The sequence below is a fragment of the Pygocentrus nattereri genome, chromosome 11 (genome assembly GCF_015220715.1).
Source record: "Pygocentrus nattereri isolate fPygNat1 chromosome 11, fPygNat1.pri, whole genome shotgun sequence".
NCBI classification, from domain to species: Eukaryota; Metazoa; Chordata; class Actinopteri; order Characiformes; family Serrasalmidae; genus Pygocentrus; species Pygocentrus nattereri.
Window position 1 is genome coordinate 21,417,376 of NC_051221.1, and position 21,562 is coordinate 21,438,937.

The 21,562-nt window shown below is 40.2% G+C and overlaps 1 protein-coding gene across 1 annotated transcript in view; it reads left to right on the top strand.

Annotated features, from left to right (window-relative positions):
* The window catches only part of LOC108428820 (zinc finger protein 469), a 248,789-nt gene that overhangs the window by 9,123 nt on the left and 218,104 nt on the right, over window positions 1-21,562 (top strand). Inside the window, exon 2 of the mRNA XM_017700129.2 lies at window positions 9,685-9,756. The gene's annotated coding sequence lies outside the window, so the exon portion shown is untranslated. The remainder of the gene's footprint in view (window positions 1-9,684; window positions 9,757-21,562) is intronic.

Consider the following 21,562-nt stretch of genomic DNA (forward strand, 5'->3'; position numbering starts at 1 on the left):
ATAATGATGGGGTTTCACAATTATGGTATTTCAGAATTATGACTGTCAAATTTCTATCTATCTAGTAAAAGGCTACATAAACACATTCAGCCTATTCATGTTTTAGTCTGGGTTTGGGGGTGGGGACTGGTCTTCAAGATTTGCCTGCAAACTGTCATATCCAGACATGGAAATGCATCCAGTGTGCATTCCTATCTGTACATTAAATATCCTCTAATAATTTTGCAAATTATGTCATCATCCAGTGTAGAGCCAAATCTAGCTAATCTAACTCTTACATTTTCTTTAAAGTGGGCCCAGCTGGCCCAGCAGAGATAGGCTGTATTGAGTTGGTTAGGCAAGTTTTTTTTTTTTTTTGGACAGTATTTATAAAGTATTAGTTAGTAGCAGTACAAAATACTTTTAAGAAGAAAATACAGTTTCCTATTTTACGTACTGATCATGTTGCCTAGTTGCACATTGGCCCTATTTACACAATGGTACTACTCTTTATGGTTACTATTGTAGGTCCTGCATGCGTATTTATTGCCAGTTGTGAATGCAATTGCATAGAAATTGTTAATACAGAACAGGGCTGTCCTCAATATCTCTTTTTTGGGCTCTGACGCTTCAGCAGTAATAAACAGTGAATACTCACAGCTTCATGTGTCATCCATTGTAACCTTGAGTTTCTCTCAAGAACCCTAAGGGTTACAATATTTTACACTTTGTTTTTATTGATAACCTACATTTATTAAAAAGAATATATCTATATCTATATATATATATATATATATATACCTCTCCATGGATCACCACCTTATTGTGGTGGAGAGGTTTATGTGCTTGAACGATCCTAGGAGCTATGTTGTCTGGAGCAAAAGCTCCTGGTAGGGTCTCCCATGGCAAACTGGTCCTAGGTGACAGGCCAGACAAAGTGTGATCCATAATCACCCCTATGAGAACAAGAAAGCAGGACTTGTGTACCCTGCCCGGATCAGGGTTACCGGGGCCCCACCCTGGAGCCAGGCCTGGGGGAGGGGCTCGCCAGCGAGCATCTGGTGGCCGGGCATTCACTCATAGTGCCCTGCCAGGCCCAGCCCGAAGGAGCTACATGAGTCCCCCCTCCCATCGACCCACCACCGATGGGAGGGGCAGTAGTAGGGGTGCGGTGCATTGTGGATCGGGCAGTGTCCGAAGGCGTAGGCCTTGGCGTTCTGATCCTCGGTTGCTGAAACTGGCTTTTGGAACTTGGAACACTACCTCACTGGCGGGGAAGGAGCCTGAGCTGGTGCGCGAGGTTGAGAGATACCGGCTAGATATAGTCGGGCTCACCTCAACACACAGCTTGGGCTCTGGGTCCAATCTCCTTGAGAGGGGCTGGACTTTTTTCTTTTCTGGAGTTGCCCATGGTGAGAGGCGGCGGGCAGATGTGGGCTTTCTCATAGCCCCTCGACTCGGCGCCTGTATGTTGGGGTTTTCCCCGGTGGACGAGAGGGTAGCTTCCCTACGCCTTCGGGTTGGGGAACGGGTCCTGACTGTTGTTTGTGCTTATGCACAGAAAAGCAGTTCAGAAAACCCAGCCTTCATAGAGTCCTTGGGAGGGGTGCTTGAAAGTGCTCCTCCTGGAGACTCGATTGTCCTACTGGGGGACTTCAATGCTCACGTGGGCAACGACAGCAAGACCTGGAGACCTGGTGTGATTGGGAGGAATGGCCTCTCTGATCTGAACCCGAGTGGTGTTCAGTTTTTGGACTTCTGTGCAAACCACAGTTTGTCCATAACGAACACCATGTTTGAACACAAGGATGTCCATAAGTGCACATGGCACCAGGACACCCTAGGCCACAGTTCAATGATTGACTTTGTAGTCGTGTCAGAGGACTTGCGGCCATGTGTATTGGACACTCGGGTAAAGAGAGGAGCTGAGCTGTCAACTGATCACCACCTGGTGGTGAGTTGGATCAGGTGGTGGGGGAAGATGCCGGTCAGACCAGGCAAACCCAAACGTATAGTGAGGGTTTGCTGGGAACGTCTGGCAGAAGAACCTGTCAAGTTGTTCTTCAACTCACACCTCCGTCAGAACTTTGACCAGATATCGGGGGAGGTGGGGGACATTGACTCAGAATGGGCCATGTTCCGCTCCTCCATTGTTGAAGCGGCTGACTGTAGCTGTGGTCGCAAGGTAGTTGGTGCCTGTCGGGGCGGTAATCCTCGAACCCGGTGGTGGACACCCCAGATGAGAGATGCCGTCAAGCTGAAGAAGGAGTCCTACCGGACATGGTTGGCCTGTAGGACACCAGAGGCAGCTGGCAGGTATCGACAGGCCAAGCGATCTGCGCTTCAGTCGTTGCCAAGGCAAAAACCCGGGTGTGGGAAGAGTTCGGTGAGGCCTTGGAAAGTGACTTTAGGTCAGCTCCGAAAAGATTCTGGCAAACCGTCAGGCGACTCAGAAGGGGAAAGCAGTGTGCCACTAGCACTGTATATAGTGGAGATGGTGTGCTGCTGACTTCGACTGAAGACGTCATTGGGCGGTGGAAGGAATACTTTGAGGACCTTCTCAATCCCACCAACACGTTCTCCAGTGAGGAGGCAGAGTCTGGGGACACAGGAATAGGCTTGTCCATTACTGAGGCCGAAGTCGCTAAGGTAGTTAAAAAGCTCCTTGGCAGCAGGGCTCCAGGGGTGGATGAGATCCGTCCCGAGTTCCTCAAGGCTCTGGATGTTATGGGGCTGTCTTGGCTGACACGCCTTTTCAACATTGCGTGGGCATCGGGGGTGGTGCCACTGGATTGGCAGACTGGGGTGGTGGTGCCTCTTTTTAAAAAGGGGGACCGGAGGGTGTGTTCCAACTACAGGGGAATCACACTCCTCAGCCTCCCTGGTACGGTCTATGCAGGGGTACTGGAGAAGAGAGTCCGGCTTATAGTCGAACCTCTGATTCAGGAGGAGCAGTGCGGGTTCCGCCCTGGTCGTAGAACAATGGACCAACTCTTTACCCTCTCCAGGATTCTGGAGGGTTCATGGGAGTTTGCCCAACCAGTCCACATGTGCTTTGTGGATTTGGAGAAGGCATTCGACTGTGTTCCCCGGGGTATTCTGTGGGAGGTGCTTCGGGAGTACGGGGTACATGGCTCTTTGCTACGAGCCATTCAGGCCCTGTACAAACAAAGCTGGAGTTTGGTTCACATGGCCGGCAGTAAGTCAGACTTGTTCCCAGTGAGAGTTGGACTCTGTCAGGGCTGCCCTTTGTCACCGATTCTATTCATAATTTTTTCAGCTTTCACTGGATCGGTTTGCAGCCGAGTGTGAAGCAGCCCGGGATGAGGATCAGTACCTCCAAATCCGAGGCCATGGTTCTCAGGTGGGAAAGGGTGGAGAGCCCTCTCTGGGTCGGGGATGAGCTCTTGCCTCAAGTGGAGGAGTTTAAGTATCTCTGGGTCTTGTTCACGAGTGATGGTACAAGGGAGCGGGAGATTGACAGGCGGAGTGGTGCTGGGTCAGCAGTGATGCGGGCTCTTTACCGGTCTGTTGTGGTAAAGAAAGAGCTGAGCCATAAAGCAAGGCTCTCGATTTACTGGTCGATCTACGTTCCCACCCTCACCTATGGTCATGAGCTTTGGGTAATGACCGAAAGAACGAGATCGCGAATACAAGCGGCCGAAATGAGTTTCCTCCGCAGGGTGGCTGGACTCTCCCTTAGAGATAGGGTGAGAAGTTCAGTCATCCGGGAGGGACTCAAAGTAGAGCCGCTGCTTCTCCACGTCGAGAGGAGCCAGTTGAGGTGGTTCAGGCATCTTGTTAGGATGCCTCTTGGTGTCACAGGCAAGTCCACCGGGGAGGAGACCCCGGGGAAGACCCAGGACATGCTGGCATGACTATATCGCCCAGCTGGCGCCTTGGAATCCCTCCCAGGGAGCTAGTGGAAGTGGCTGGGGAAAGGGAGATCTGGGCCTCATTGCTCGGGATGCTGCCCCCGTGACCCGAACCCCGGAGAAGCAGAAGATGATGGATGGATGGATGGATGGATATATATATATATATATACAGTGCCCTCCATAATTATTGGCACCCCTGGTTAAGATGTGTTCTTTAGCTTCTAATAAATTGAGGGTTTTTTTAAATAATATAGGACCACGATGGAAAGAAGAGCAAAATCCAACCTTTATCTCAAGTGCATTTATTCAGTAGGAAAAAAATCCCACATTAAGAAATAATTGTTTAACATCAAATAATGTGTGCCACAATTATTAGCACCCCTGATGTTATTACTTTGTACAACCCCCCTTTGCCAACAAAACAGCACCTAATCTTCTCCTATAATGTTTCACAAGATGGGAGAACACAGAAAGAGGTATCTTCAACCATTCCTCTTTGCACAATCTCTCTAAATCATCCAGCGACCTGGGTCCTCTCCTCTGCACTCTCCTCTTCAGCTCACCCCACAGGTTTTCAATGGGGTTAAGGTCTGGGGACTGAGATGGCCATGGGAGGAGCTTGATTCTGTGTGTGGTCAACCATTTCTGTGTAGATCTTGCCATATGTTTAGGGTCATTATCTTGCTGAAAGACCCAGTGACGACCCATCTTCAGCTTTCGGGCAGAAGCCACCAGATTTTGTTTTAAAATGTCCTGGTATTTCAAAGCATTCATGATGCCATGCACCCTAACAAGGTTCCCTGGGCCTTTGGAAGAAAAGCAGGCCCACAGCATCACTGATCCTCCCCCGTATTTCACAGTGGGCATGAGGTGCTTTTCTGCATACTCAGCTCTTGTGTTACGCCAGACCCACTTACAGCATTTGTTGCCAAAAAGCTCTATCTTTGTTTCATCTGACCAAAGCACACGGTCCCAGTTGAAGTCCCAGTACTGCTTAGCAAACTCCAAACGTTTACGTTTATGATTGTGAGTGAGAAAAGGTTTTTTCCGTGCATGCCTCCCAAACAGCTTGTTGGCGTGTAGATAGCGTCTGATGGTTGTTTTGGAGACTTCGTGACCCCAAGATGCTACCATTTGTTGCAGTTCCGTAACAGTGAGCTTTGGAGAACTTTTTATTTCTCTTATCATCCTCCTCACTGTGCGTGGTGGCAAAATAAACTTGCGTCCTCGTCCAGACTTGTTTACCACTGTTCCAGTTGTTTTAAACTTCTTAATAATTCCTCTGACAGTAGATACGGACAGGTGTAGGTGAGTGGCTATTTTCTTGTAGCCATTGCCTGACCTGTGAAGGTCAACACACATCTGCCTTACTTGAATGCTATGTTCCTTTGTCTTTCCCATGTTGAAGAGAAATGGCCTCTGTGTCACGTCATAATTATACCCCAGGGAAACAGGAAGTTGTGAATTGCTAATTAAATGTTCCTACATACTTTGATTAACTTCGTAAACTACTGTAGAAGTGACAGAAATTCTTTAATTACATTTATTTCCTAAGAATTGTTAGGGGTGCCAATAATTGTGGAACAGGTGATTTTATGAAGAAAAATTATTTCTTAGTCAGGGATTTTATTTTCCCCCTAAAACTCTACTTGAGTTAAAGGTTACATTTTTCTACAATTTTCAGTGTGACAGTATGTTTCCACAATAAAAACTGAATTTATTTTAAGGCTTTTGACACATCTTAACCAGGGGTGCCAATAATTATGGAGGGCACTGTATATATATATATATATATATATATATATATATATATATATATAAAACCCTGAAAATCCAAATCCCAAAATTAAAAACTGAACAACTCCTCAGTGGATGAATACTCTGTATTAGGGTCTGTTCCTACAACAGAAATGTTTAAATTTGCTCTCTAAGTCATTTTGTGAGAGTCATTTGGATCAACAGCATTGGACTTGTTTAAGAATCCGATGATTTTGAAATGTCTTGCATACTTTATTCAGTATGAACATTTTGCCATGCTCAAATCTGATATGTTGTCACATCAACACTACAAATATGTAATATAAAACAATTCATTTTAAGTATCTAATTTGCATTTTGTTTAACTTACTCATAAAATGATGCTCTGTCACATAAAGTGACTTGATAAAAATGACATTTAAGCCTTCAGAGGAGCTAAGATTGAAAGGTGGTAAGTTCTGTCCTAATTGAATATTGATCATTTGTTAGCTCTTCTCTAAGCTAGGTACCTTCTTTAATGAGGATACACACTGTGAATATACAGTGTACATTAAGTAAAAAGCATTAGTTATCAGTAATCAGCAGTGCAGCACTGTCCAATTCTCAATCAGTTGCAATTGCTAAATATTTATTTTAAAGGTAACTGCATGACAAAAATGATCAAGTATAGACTGCTTTTAGCATTGAAGTTAAACCTTTGCATTTCGCACCATAGCTTACACGGCTATTTATAGTCACACGTAAATGGCAACATGTTCTGACACACATGGACTACAGTATTGTGCCAGTTAGAGTTTCTTTTTCTGTCTGAAGTGCTGCTAAATCAGCCGACACCAGCCACTTGACTGTATGCTGTGAGATATGAGTCTTTATTGTCTGAACATGTGTCATTTTGTTGAATGTGAACCAAGCCTGTACTGATTTTTTTTGACACTTTTGTCAACGGAGCTATTTTAGCTTGCTCACTTAGGCCTTGGATAGACTACCCAACAGATTGTAAAAGACTGGGTATTTTCACACTTTCTGACTGATTTTAGATTAGATAGTAGGGTATAGATCCAAACACCACAGAGCAGTTTTAATTTTCCCTTTCTGTCTTTCTAACGCCAGCCATCCAATTTCACTCCCTTAGATTTGCGTTATTACCATCTAAGCCTGAATCAGTGGAGCTACAGTTGACCAGAAGTGAATCTGTTCTGTGGTGAGCAGAGCTGTTGTCATGCTAGCTAAACTAATGCTAACCAGCGCCTCTGTGTTATTTAGCAGCGCTAGGAGACCGCAGCAACATTTACTGAATGATCGGTTAAACATTCTGCTACATTCACGTAAATGCTTGCATGTTGCTTACTATGCTTTCAAGCATTTAATGCATTGTTATGCTTTTTTTTTTACTTGCTAGGATTATCCATGTTGTGCTCAGAGACCAATAATGTTTATCATGATAATACGGTTATACTAAAGTTTGATTACATGAAAAAAGTGCATATTACCCAACACTAACTGAGAGGCTAACACGTTCCTTCAGAAATATTTAGGTTTTCAAGTGCCCATATCTTTTATCTTTCTGAGGTTTAATTTCTTTACCTGAAGTTGACCATTTGTGTGGATTGAGAGTTTCAGTGTTAGTGGTGGTGTGTGATCAGATAGCTACCCCATTGATGACTTTTTGAAAATACTGATAAAAAAATACATTTGTTTATTGTTGTTAGAGAATAAAGAAATTGTTCAAAACTGATATTCAAGTATAATTGCAATGTGATATTTTAAATTAAATGCATGTGTCAGTGGTAATTTATATTTTTATTTAAATTCCTTTCATTTTTACCACCTTCTTGTTTGTGTTTGAATGATTCCTTATTTCCATGGTACCGTAAATCTGTAATATATTATGACTTGGTTATCATCCCAGGAAAAGGTCAAGCTGTAACGGCAAAGTAGACAACTGAACTTGAATTTGAATGTGTCAGTAAGTAAATTGAGAACTCTCCCTATATACAAGACAGCTTTTCCTGAGCATTTTGAGCAAGGAAACAAATATATAGTATAGGAATGTACTTCAGACTTAAGTGACCTCTTATTGTTGTCCTGCACGAATATTTTCTGCATCTACAATAAGCTGTTAACAATTTGAATTCCAGCCTGAATGTATGCTTTTGTTTGTACACAAATTGCTGCACTAGATTGGACAACAATGACAGAGGCAGCACTGTGCAGATCTGGCAGTATTATCTCTGCTATATTTTGACACATTTGCTAGATAAAGTGGCAGTGGAAATGGAGCTTTCCATTTGTCTGAAATATTTGTCTGTGAACATATTTACCCTGATTTATCTCATTATCAAATGCAAGATTCTGTCTCTCTTTCTGTTGTCACTCTCTCTTTCCTACTGTCTCTGAAGCCAGTAGCGCCAATTTGGCTTAATCCTCAGTGTCTCCTGCGAGACGGGCTGGTTTCTGTAAATGTATTGCTGTTTATAGAGTGCAGTAAAAACATTGGCGTATAATATTGTATGCCTCTTTATTGCTCTGCTGGCTGATGTAAAAAAAGGTAGATAAATTAAGACATGGCTCTAAATTTAGTTATGGAGACGTCAGTCTCAACCCTGCTATGACTTAAGAATAAGTCTTGTGGTTATAGTAAAATGGAATTGACTAGTAGTCTGGAACTTGCTCTCTGATGGATTCTATTGGACTGCTTTAAAGGGCCTTTACAGGGACTTTTATGTGTCTTTAATTTGAATATGTTTATTACTTTTTCATATGGTACACTCATAGACATACACTCTAGTACACATACAGGTGAGTGATAGATTGAAATAAAAATCCAATATAAAGCATCTTAGTAAGATGTTGACTGTCATTTAGAACAGCTTGGTGTAGATTCTACAAGATTTCCTCTCAATCATTGTTTTGTGATGTTGATGACAGAGTGCTGTCTAACATGTTGTCCGCCATCTCCTATTAATATTTAGAGGGGATGACATCTTGTGACTGAGAAAGCCATAACATATAAAGTATACATAACAACATACTCATCAAACCATTCAATGACATCTTGTGTCCTGTGGATGGGGGCACTGTCATCCTGGAGGAGACCAAGATAGATATGTTTGATCATAGAGTGAAGGTGATCAGTCAGAATTGCTTTGTATTGATTTGCAAGACTTCCCTGTAAGGAAAGAAGTAAACTCATAGCTTGCCTGCAAAATACCTCCCACAGCATAACAGAGCCACTGGGCCCCCTCACTGTAGGAGTGAAGTACGCCGCATATGTACTCGCTCACTCGTGGAAGATATGGTGAAGGATAACACATCTGATCGTAGCACTTTTTTCCACAGTCCAGTGCCTATGCTTTTTGCACTACTGAACTCAGAAATGTTTATTTATATTTGTAATGAGGGGTTTATGCAGTGGAATCCTAATATAATATTCCTCTCTGTGTAGTTGGCCAGTCTTTGCAAATACAGTCTGATCACATTATGTGTTGGCATCTTAGTCACTTGAAGTACTGTTGCTTTTTCTGTTATTCCTCACATGTCATACTAATGCATCTTCACTGCCATTGAATGTTTGCTTTTGATTTCCGGCTTTATTTTCTGATGTCTTTCCCGCTGGGCTAAAGGCAGTTGCCCCAGTGCCATTATACCCTCTTGTCAATTAGGGTCAATTAGGTCCTATACCTCTTGCCTTCCTGATTTAAAATCAAGGTCTTCGGGGTATGCTCAGCATATTTATGCCACAATTGTATTATGCAGTACACCTGCCTAGAAGTATCTGCCCTTGTTATGTGTCCTCACTTTTTTTATCTTTTTTTTTCCTTTGTCTGGTTGGTAATGTGGTACTTTCCTTTTTGTGATTTTCAAGCAGTTCTTTATGGGTCTTTCCATTTATTGGGCATTTCCTGTAAGTTTTCCTAAAGTTGGGTTCTTGGGCTGGGTCCAGCTACAGGGTGTGGAGCCCAGCTGTTATGCCTGGGAATGAGGCCTCCTTCCTCCAGCACTGCAGCAAATTAATGAGGCGCTAAAGCCATTGATGTGTTCAGGTGATTGATGTGTGTTTGTTTGGCAGGAGCTGTGACTGACTTCAGAAGTGGAGGGGCAACTACGCACAGCAACAGTGCTCCATCTCTGTCTTGCACAGGTATGTGAGAGGCCTCCAAGGCTGTGCTTCTTTCTGTAGGAGCATGGGGAGATAAATGCAAATCTCATAGATATTTTCCTGCCTACGCAATGTTAGAAATAGAAAATAGTGTTTAATGGATGTTCTGATTTTATCATGCAGTACAAAATGTAAGTGTCTTCTATTGTAATGAAGGAGGGACACAGTGTTCTTTTGGGGTCCCAAAGCTCTTCGACATGCTTTGATCATTGCACACGTTTTGGCATTGCTTATGTAGTGTGGTTTGTCCTTTTGCATTTCAGGGCTGTCAGTAGCCAATAAGTATGTACTACTACCCTCTACAACTATCTATTTCTGAAGACTGTCAGTTAAATTTCAAAATAAAGCAGGTCTGTCAGTGGTTTATAGATAAAAGAACTAAGCATTAGTCTTCATTACTGGTGCAAAACTAATGTCTTGGTGGTGAATCTCCAGTTGATTCTGTTGCTTCTTGGGGGATCTCAGATATTGATTATTTAAGAGATAGAATGCAATTAGGCCTATAGCATAATACAAAATTTTAAATCTCTGTGAATGGGTAGTCTTGAGTGTTATTGCCAAAAAGAGAACAAAAAAGGAACAAGTTGAGCACTGAGAAGAAGCAAAAACCACCACATGTTCCTGCTTGTTGACATGGAGCATAAATTGCTTGAGCATCAGTGGTGAGAGGAGCAACTGCATTATACTTTGTTCTCTCATATCCACTGTTTGGGATGGATTCCAGAGGTAAAGCGTGTGTCACACTCACAACTTGTTCACTGAGTTTGTACTAAGATCAAGGAGGCGTTTAGGTGTCACATAGGATTAGGGAGTGATAATCTTTGCTTTGAGCTGCAAGGACCATTGCTCACTGTCAACACACCCTTACAGTGAACTCTTCACTTTCAGAAAGTTGAGATTATAATGGTAAGCACTGTTGTCTTACACAAGCACAGCCAGAGACCTGGCAGGATTTGCCCAATATTACAGGGTTGTTGGCTCTTGGCTCTTGTAAGTTCTTGCCTAATTCTTCACACTCAAAACACTTTTACCAAAACTCAAAAATAATTGTTGCTTAGCATAAAAAGACAACTTCTGCAAGCTCAGCGGAAGTCCCAAAGCTCCCTAACATGAACATTTCATACAGGTGATGGACAGAATTACAGAAACACCACATGAAGAAAGGACATTTACTTTGAAGTAACAGTACCATAATTACTAAGGGAGATACACAAGTGAGCCGTATTAGGTTGAATGTCAATTATAGTTGTGGATAGTAACAAAGTAAATGTAATTTGTTATTATACTTAAGCATTTTTTTCCATTTTGGGTGACTTTTTACTTTCACTCCACTACATTTCAAAGTCAAATATCTTACTTTTTACTCCACTACATTATGCAAAATATTTTGCTAGTTTATGCTTATGAACAGAGACCTACAGATGCAATAATGGAAAACTCACCTGTGTTTAAAGTTCTTATTAAACGTACACTTGTAAATACGTTGCAAATAAATCTTAAACTGAAACTTTGCTTATTTGCAAAAAGTTCATTCATGGCCACTTGGTTCTACCTAATGGAAATTGTTTGGTCTTGGATCAACCAGTGAGATGCGATCAGCAGCTCCAACAGCTGATTATAGCTTCGTAAACAGATCCCAGCAAAGGTTTGAGGTAATTTGTTGATCAATAATTGTTTATTGAGGTAAACAGATGCATTTATTGAGCAGAGCTGACTTTCGAAATTAGTTGTACATTTAAGGCACCTCAGTGTATCTTCAGCAACATATAATGAGAAACTGGCGAGTAAGAAAATAACTTGAGCTTGATATATGAGTTTATTTTTTCTTCTCTAACTTTTGCAGCTTTTGTAGACACTTTTATTAGTTTTTAAATAAGATATCACATATTGAATTGTTCTTAGCTCTGGAGAAATGCAGGTTATCTAGTCCATCAAGCCAGCTAATCTTCACAAAAACGCGTTTTGAAGCTATCAGAAGTTTCCAGAAGCTGCTCTAAACATTATTCCTGCTCAGCTGAATGCAAAGATATACATACCTTCGGTCCAGCCAGGCACATCAACGGCACTGCCATTTTGGGGTGGTCAACATCTGCGTTTAGTACCATTACAGAGCGGCAGTTTAAGAAAGATACTGTACAAAAGTATATTATTTCAACAATATTACACTCAGAATGCGGGACAGGAGTATATACGGAGGGAACGCAGTGATCCACACTCATGTTTGTGTGACGTTTATGTGTAGATATGGCCGTGTGGTTGGTAAGGCACAGAGAACCTGTTGTGATTGTTTTGGCACTGGTTTTACATGAAACATTTCATTTAATTGTGTATTTAGGGAATCTTAACTTTATGTAGTAACTATTTATTTACAGTGATGGTTAATGTGCTGTAGCTGGGTAACCTATGGCATTCCTCGATCTGTAGATATTCATAATAGATTATCTTTAGCACCTAACTGCACCAATCTTGTTTGAATTTTCCTGTTCCACCTTAAATGGTGCATCAACCAGGATCTTGTTGGAATTCTCCCGTTCCACCTTAAATGGAGCCAATGGTGGACAGTAATTAAATAAATGTAATTCGTTACTGCACTATTCTTACATAAATGTTGGAACTAACCTAACTTTGCAAATAGACCATAATGTAGAAATATGTATCTTTTTTCTGAATTTTTACAAACACTTTTACACACATACACACACCTTCTAGGCCGCTTCTCCTGATCGCCCGGCCGTAATCGAACCCAGGTCCTACTTACTGTGAGGTAATAGCACTACCCACCGCACTGCCACAAACACATTTTTATTTTATAGTACATTTGTTTTGGCTAGATAGAGACATATATAGAACATAGTAAAGGAAAACTCATTTGTGCATCTGTGTTTACAGCATGTTTTTATTAGACTAAAAGTTGTAACTAAGTTGCAAATAAGTCTAGTTTGCAAAAAGTTATTTCATAGCTACTCGATTCCACCTAATGGAAATTGTTTGCCTTCAGTGTTTTGTGCTCATAATAATTTGAATAGACATCAGTGTCAGACTAAATAATGACATTCTATTAAAAGATTGCTTTACCAAGAATGACACTATATATTATAGTATGACACTACACTATATAGTGTACACTATTTAGAGTATTTTCACCTAAAATAAGTTGATGCAAGAGTCTTGTTACAAAAACTGTAATAGGACATTATAAATATTTTAATACTAATCATATTTAATACACATCATAATAAATATTTTAGTACTTTTACTTTCAAGTACATTTGAAGGCAAATACTTTGGTACTTTTACTCAAGTGGACGTCTAAAGGGAGGACTTGTACTTTTACTGGAGTAATATTTTACCTTGGGTAAAATCTCTACTTAAACTCAAGTACATGATTTGTGTACTTCGTCCACCACTGCTCAGTTAGTACTATCTATCAGCTATAAAGGAGGTCAGACAATCAGTGAGTTTAAAGAGACCAAGTTATCTGTGCATTTATAGATTAACGGTTCATCGGACAGAAACACTGCAAAATTACTTAATCTTTCAAGGGATAAAGTCTTATCTAAACCTGCTGTCATATCAAAACCTTAGGTGTTTTGTTGCACCATTAGAAAATGCCAGCTACCCTTTATGTTGTGTACACGTACCACACAAACACAAATGCACCAATAGACATGGTACATATTATGGAGTTAAATCCTGCTAAAGTTGAAGCAAGGTGCAGTTTACGACTTGCCTTAGATGAATTTAATAATGAAACTGGACAAAATATACCATTGCTGTTGGACAAACATGAGTAGGAAACAGTGCAAACAGTTAGTTTCTGTATTGTCTTTTGTTGCAAAGCTCTGACAAGAAGGCAAAAACATGTTTTCACACTGGTTTAGCAAAAATCATAGCAATGTAAGGGATCACATGCATGCAAGTACATTAATACTTTTCTTTGCATAGATTCATTTTTACTTGCAAATGTGTGCAAACCTGTCTGATATTGTTTAATCAGGAACTGCATGTCAAAAGTATCACAAAGCTGTACTACATGGTAAAGGCACCATTCGCCCTACTTGTTTTTAAGACCTATGCACAAAAATGATGTAAGAAGAACAAAACCTGGAGCTTCAAGCAATGGAAAAAAATTATGTGATCTGATGAGTCATGTTTCACCCTTTTCCTACATCCAGATGTGTTTACATTTGGACAAAAGCAAAAGTTGCCTGCAATGCATGCCTGTAGCAACCATTAATGTGGTGGTAAACCAAAATCATATGAGCAGCCATCTCATGGTAGTCATGAGGTCCAGTGATTGGTCTTTGTCGTGTATATTAACAAAAAATATAAGGCCATTTTACAGGAAATGTGTTACATGTTTTACAGCAAACATTATTCCCTGATGTTTACTTGTTTCAAGATAATAATGCCACGATGCAAACTGCTGAAAATATTTGAGTAGTTTTGTGAGCACCAGGATGAAGTCATATGTCTTCACTGGCCTTTCACAGAACTGGAAGCTGTTTGTCTTGAAGAGTAGTTCACTATGCAAGGTTTAGGACTTGCCTAACACCGTTCTAATGTTCTGAAGATATAGAGTGACCCTACTCCTTCATATGCACTTGAATGAATGGATTATTTAGTATTGCCATGACCATGTCTGTTCCTTTGGTTCCCTCCTTAGTTTGTATGTATTCCAAAAGCTAGGGACAGAACTCACTGTCGCTGTCATTGTCTCATTGCATCGACAGCTGTGCAGTTGTTTACTTGTGTTTGTATACACCTTTGGTTGGGCTGTTGTGCTGTCTTCTTTCGTCCCTGAGGACAGGGAGGTGGGGTTGGATTTGGACCATGAAGGCTGGTCTCAGGCCCAGGCTGAAACAAGTGCAAATGATTCCGTCCATGTGTTGCTACTTCACTATGATGAGAAGTTGTCAACCCGAGCATCCACCAACACTCAGGATGATTGGAGCTGAAGTTCTGTTAAAAAACCATGATGGTAAGGACAGAAGAAATAGTGAGAAAGAACACAAATGTGGATGTGCTTTTCCAAAGGGGAGTCAGAATCATCAAGAGACAAAGGCTCAACCTTTTTCATCCTGTGCGGATGCCATTGGCACCCTCTGTTGTGAGAGAATGTGTGTGTCACACATTTTCCTGCTTTGCGTGAGAAGCCTTCCCTGCATAATATCTGGACTGTAGTACATCCACCCAGGCTAGCTCATGTTTAGTCCCCATGCTTATTGCAGCTTATGGTCTGCCAAGAAGCATGCCTTTAGCGGAGTTGGGTTTGTTTCCATCTTTTGGAAATCACCACAAAGTGATGTTGTTCCTGTACTGTTGTCCAAAGTGAAGACAGCACTCAAATTGATACCAGGAAATCAGGCCATTGCAGACATTTGAAAGCCTGAAGCTTTGTGAAAAACACACTGTAGCTCCAAGCACTTAGATTCGCTTCATTCAACATGTCTCTGATTAAGGACTACACCAGTTGCCACAGCTGAGAGCTGAGGTAATTCTGTTAGTGACACAGTGCTCCGACAGCAGCTACAGCCATTAGGACTGGATCTCTACTATCGAATGAATCATGAAAAGCCCTTACTGTGCTAAGTGCTCTTTCATGTGTCCTCCTCAATGCATCATTACCTAAAACACACAGTGATTAACAAGGTGCATTACCGAGGCTGGGAGCAAAAACAGTTCGCCCTTATGCATACACACAGTCACACGCCCCCTCACACCATAAGTTGAGAGACTGTTTGGGCTAGTTTGTGATTTGTTGTTATTGCTTTGTGGCTCAATTCTGTGGATACATTTCACTGGTTCCTGTCTTGAGTTTTGGCCACCTGTCTTGGCCTATTATGAAATAAAGAATTAGTAACTCTTAGCAGGGCTCTGTGTGACAGCATCTAAACTTATGGTATTAGAAAATGTCTGAAATGCAGACAAGCATCAACAGTTGATGTGGTCTGATGATCTGTCCGGCACCAGTAAATGCTGCAAACTTTATGAATGACCTTGAATGGCAGCTGAACTGAGTGTGAACTCAGCTCAGCCTGTATCCTCTAGTTCTGGCTACCACTTGTTTTCCTCAGATGCTCCACTTTTGGGCCACTCTCAGCTGCAACCTGCTTATCTTGGGTGGAGTAGTGCATTCCTGCAACTTGGACAGGTCTGCTTTCTACTGGAGCCATGTGGCCACATGCCAGCATTAGGCCTACAGCACCAACGCACTGACACACATCCCTGTACATACAGTATATCTTGCTTTATGTTATTTGCATGTGTGTTTGTTTTGCCATGTATATTTTGGATTACTGAATTGTGTATATAATGTGTGTTGCTATTTTTTGAGGCAGTTGTTTTAAGGATTTATAGACTTGTTTGTGCTTTTTTTTAGTTAATTCATGAGTTGGCAGGAACATCTGGGCTGCCTGCAAGCTGTTCACATGAGTATGCTTGCATGTTTACGTGTTTGTTTTTGCTTGCACCTCTGGTAAGCATAGTGTCTCTCAGATCTGAACGTTCCCTATTTTAATAAGTTGTTGGATCTCCTGTCTTGAATCTGTTTATTGTGCAGCCTTGTTAGTGTGTTGTTTGTGTGTGTGTGTGTGTGTGTGTGTGTGTGTGTGTGTGTGTGTGTGTGTGTTTGCTTGTGAAGTGTGTCGACCACCCACAGACTTGAGTTCAAAACAATAACACTTGCACTTCCTCTCTCTGATATCACTTTTTCTATGGCTGAAAGATTGTAGACAGGTCAGACCCCTTCAGTCCACATCAGAGAACTAGCTTTTTTTGTTTGGAATTGACTAGTCAGGCCTACCCACTGAGATTTCCTCCCTTCTACCCGAGTCTAAACATTGTAATCCTGCTGTAAGACCACAGTATACCTGCTGTTCTTTTCCATGTAAATACGAAAGAGATTATTTAACCTTCCTGTCAATCTGGTCCCAATGGTATATAAAATAGCTCATACCAAAAAGTAAATAGATATGCATTATAATTATATTCAACTCTTGCTTTTCTTTCCTTTTTCAAAGAATAATCAAATGTGCCATAAAATGGAAAACTGTATTTATATTGGCATAGTTCAATAAGGAGAGTTCAGTATGTAGATCTGACATACCGTGAACCTCAAACCTTGCTGTCTGACCCTTGAAATGAAAATCCAGCATTACAAAAGGGGCAGTAAACTGGGCTGTTTACATATACCAGCCCATGTGACAAAACAACAGCAACAGAGCAACAGCAATGGAACTGGAGGCTACGTGCAGAAATGTATTGTTGCAGGCATTGAAATGTTAGCACTTTTCATATCCTTTTGCCCAGTTTCTTATTTGAATGTTCCATTCCATATTAAATGCTATGGCTTGTACAGGCACCAGAGTGTAAATTGGACCTCCTCAAACTATTCATGAGCCCACCAAAAAAAGGAAAAACAGCTCGTTTCATTCTAGAGTCAAATTGTAGGGTTGTAAATGGCCATGTAAAACTGCATTTGGGTATTTTTTACCCTGACCATACCAAGTCACATACCTTCTATGTAGACATCAGAGAGCAATTAAAAATTCTGAATAAATACATTCTATGGTATCTTTAACACATGTTATTGCATACATTCATACTTTACCCGTCATGTACTGAGGCTTTAAAACAGTTATGAACATTGCAGTAGGAGACATGTGTCCTCTAAAAAGCTCAACACATGATGGAAAGAAATGTAAAAAAAAAAATAAAATTACATCACAGAAAAATCCCCTTCTCCTGTATATGTACCCATTGAAATGAATGACTTAAGGTATATCTGGCAACTGGCTGCATTAAATCTTTTAACACTTTTGTTAGGGTAGTTCTTTTGAGTGATTTATGATGCTAAATGATAGTTGTGTGTTCTTATGTGGTTAACCAGTGAGAGATAGTGCTGTGTTGTACACTGTCGATGCCTCTGGTGGGTAATTTAATCCTCTTCAGTCTAGACTGCATAAATTCAGGCTATGTGCATGCGTTGACTGACAGACTCTATAGCATATGAACGGAGATTTGTCTGGATATTTGTAATCTTGCATGTCAGTTAGTTGTCCTGTCACAGTAGGCAGTTCTTCACACAGAGGGGAAAAACAGGCAGAAGGACATCTTTGCCAGTGTTGTGAGACTTTGCTTTAGAAAAGTTAGTCCTGCAGTCTTTAGTGCAGTTGTTAGTAGCAGTCATACGGTGGTTCTGGGAGTGTGTATGTTAGCTCCATCATTAAACTCTGCTATATTAAGCAGCAACTGGTCAATTAACAAAGTAATAATGTGGGTTATACCTGTTTATTTCTTAGGTATGAGTTTTGTCACATCTTGACACTGGGCACTTAAAAAGAAACATTTTTTTGTTATCAAACATGTTCTCTGCTATGTGCTAAATAAGAGATTTTTTTTGTTTACTGAGAAACACATAATTCAGTGTCCAATATACTGGAAGGTTGGACATTCGGCACATGAAATATAAGAGTTTTTGAGAAAAGAATGCATGTTTTATCACCATCATAATAAGACACAAATCAAGCACCAACATTTTTCTTTGTTTACTGTATGTACTGCTGCATGAAAATGTTTCTGAGCTCTTAAAACTACCTGGACTTCTGCATGAATGGTTTATAAAATATTATGTAATTTTCATCATAATTTTAATATAATAATTATAAGCAAAAAACCTTTTAACACATGGCATATATACTGATTTACAATAATATATCTACAATGAACAAATGGTTGAAACAATCAAGATTATTGATGATGAAGTTGGAAAACATTATAAGCTATAATACATAGACTGAAATATAAGGTTATACACACTGCACACATTTTATATGCTAGCCCAGTGTCATAGACAGAAAGAACCTTTCTGAAACACAGGAGGTGTTCAGTTTAGGTTTGTTATCCCAAGGATAATAAATATGTTCATTTTCAAAATGTCATTAGCCTAATTCCAATGTCCAGTATACCAGAGAGTGAAATGAACTGATATCATTAAGAAAAAATCATTATGCCCAAATTCATAAATCATCTGCTGTCACTCCTGAATAAACATCTTAATACCAAAATTAATTTTTGATAAAACAAACAAAAATCTTGAATGATTGCATTTTGTAATGCATGAGTCTATTATTCTAATCAAAGCATCATTTACTACACTGAGTCCACATGTCCAGATTTCTGTAGCCAGTTGCACCAGCTGAATGTAAATTCGATTGTAGCTTAGTTTGAACATAAACTGCCACTACTTTTAAGTTTACAAGCTACTAGAATTTAACCAGTTGCTTGAAGCAACATAGTTTCAACGTAGTTAAGTTATAACTTAAAATGTACACACACCTTATAGTAGGTATAGGAGTTCTGCTGTAAAAAAATAAAAATGGCTGGTCGATTTGATCGATGGGAAGAACTTGCAAGAAATCGAACTGCATCTTGTTTGTGTCGGCAGTCAATTCTGCAGCATAGATTATACCTCTTTTCATTAAATGGAGAAAGAAAAGATCACAGACCTCTTATTCATAGATTTGTAACATAACACAGACAGGAATGGAACCCTGAGTCCTACTTTGTATCTGGAACTGAGATATTTCGCTACAGGGTCATTCCAAATCCTGGTGGGTGACACTGTTTAAGAACTCAAGTCAACTGCGTGCAGAGCCATAAAAGCAGCTTCATCACTCAGGTTGTGTGTTGCATGTGACGCTGATCTTAGAATACATAACACAGATTATTTTAAAAAATATATAACTAACATAGCTAACATTGTCTTTTTGTAATTCAACAGATTTAATAGCAAGAGTAGTAGTAAGAGTCTGCTGCACATGAAGTAGTCAATTTTGTTGTCGAGGCAGGATACAAAGGAATTGCTGATCTTTTGGAGATAGCCTAAGCCTAACACAGGCCACCTGATATATTGCTGTGCTTATTTTCTCTTGTACCACCTGAGAAGTTGCCTTGTTCATTTAGCTACATCACAAGAATTTGTTGTCTCAAAAGCCATCTGCCTGCTGGTACTTATAGTGTGAATAACTGTAATATTTCTCAATTTCCAGCAGTGTCATGGGGTTTGTTGGCACAAGTGTATGCATGTGAGAAAATCTCTTGAGAAATTTTTTAAATGGTGCAAGTTACATTTAGGCAACTGTGCTGGACCTCGAATGTAACTGCTGCTCCATTTAAGGTGGAACGAAAAATTCAAACAAAAGATGCCAAATAAGAAGACAACTTCAGGCTTGCAGAAATTCAGCCATGAAGCATTTAGTACCAGTCTTAGGAAGCGTTATGGACAAAGTTTTCTGTGTATTGTTCTTTTTTTTTTTTTTTTTTTTACCGTTTTGCACAATTAAAATAAAAAATGGCTATCATTAAAAAGTGAAAGGGCATCCCCGAATAAAAAGCCACTGTTAACCTACAAAAATAACTATACTTAGCGTCTTTTATTTTATTTAAAAATATTTATGTACCCTATGACACGTATCAAACCATCTACATTTTTTGTTTTGCTGTGATATAAAATTTTGGCCATACCTACTAGGACTAGTTTAGAATAAGACTGCCTAAATGTTGTGGTAATTTGAATGAGTTGCTTTATGTTCTGACAAGTGACTCTTGGATGGGGATGGAATCCATTCCTATGTCATTCAAACAAACGTTTGTCATGATAGTGCTTCTGGTTATGAAGTAATAGATTTCAGTGCTTACTAATGGACAGCATTCATTTTGCTCTATGAAAACACAATGGAAAGATGATTAATCATCGTGGGAGAGTGAAGAATACAACAAAAGCCTCCTCAAAGCTTTGTCATTCTGTTTTCATTTGCTCCAAAATGCATCCAGATTGGAAGTTACTGCATTCCACGGCCCTGTGTGCATGTGTTTTGTGTGTGTGTGTGTGTGCGTGCGTGCAAAGGCATACAGGGCTAAATACTGTATGTTGTACATTACCAGGAGCAGCAGTATGTTGATTGCTATTATCTTGATTATCAGCGTTGATATTATTGGTGTGTTTTTAGTTCATCAGGCTCAGTAACACAAAGACAGCAGACTAGTTCTTGGGGCGCCATCTGAAAACCCCATCAAAAGAAGAATGGATTTGGATGACATGTGGCTGTTTTGCTTAGCAAATACACCTACACGCACCCAGAGACACTTGCTCAGTCTTAGATATGAACCCTCATGCATGAACAGTTTGTCACTTGTACAAATTTTCAATCATTTCCTTATGGCTTGATGAAATGTGGATGTTCCTCTGTTCCTTTTCTTTCTTCACACAGTTCTGGTAAATCTTCCTGAAGAAAGGCTTTTCTCTAGTTAAACAGACAGACAGGGCTGGAAGAGGCTTAGTTTGTGGTCAGCTTTGACAGGTGTTGCTCTGTTGTGTAATCCATACTGTAAACTTGACTTTTTTTGTTCGCTGACTCAATGTAGGACTGAACAAATAATTGCTTTTAAGTTGAAATTACGATTTGAGTGGGATTTTCTAATCACAAAAGTTGCAATATCAATTATACATTATTAACAATGCCAACTTCTATTTTAAAATGGGAAATGTAGCCCAGTAACTGCATGATGTTCCTGCCACACGAACTTAATTTAGCCTTGCCCTATCATCAATAATTACTTTGAGTTAAAACAACACAGTGGCGCTTACTATCCACAAAGGGGATCTATTGATGTAATATATCGCTGTTGTCGGAACAAAACTTTATATCTCCATTTTTGTCGATTTTCAGTTTTTGACATAATTTGATAATGCATGTTGACCTTTATATTGTGTGTAAATTTCATG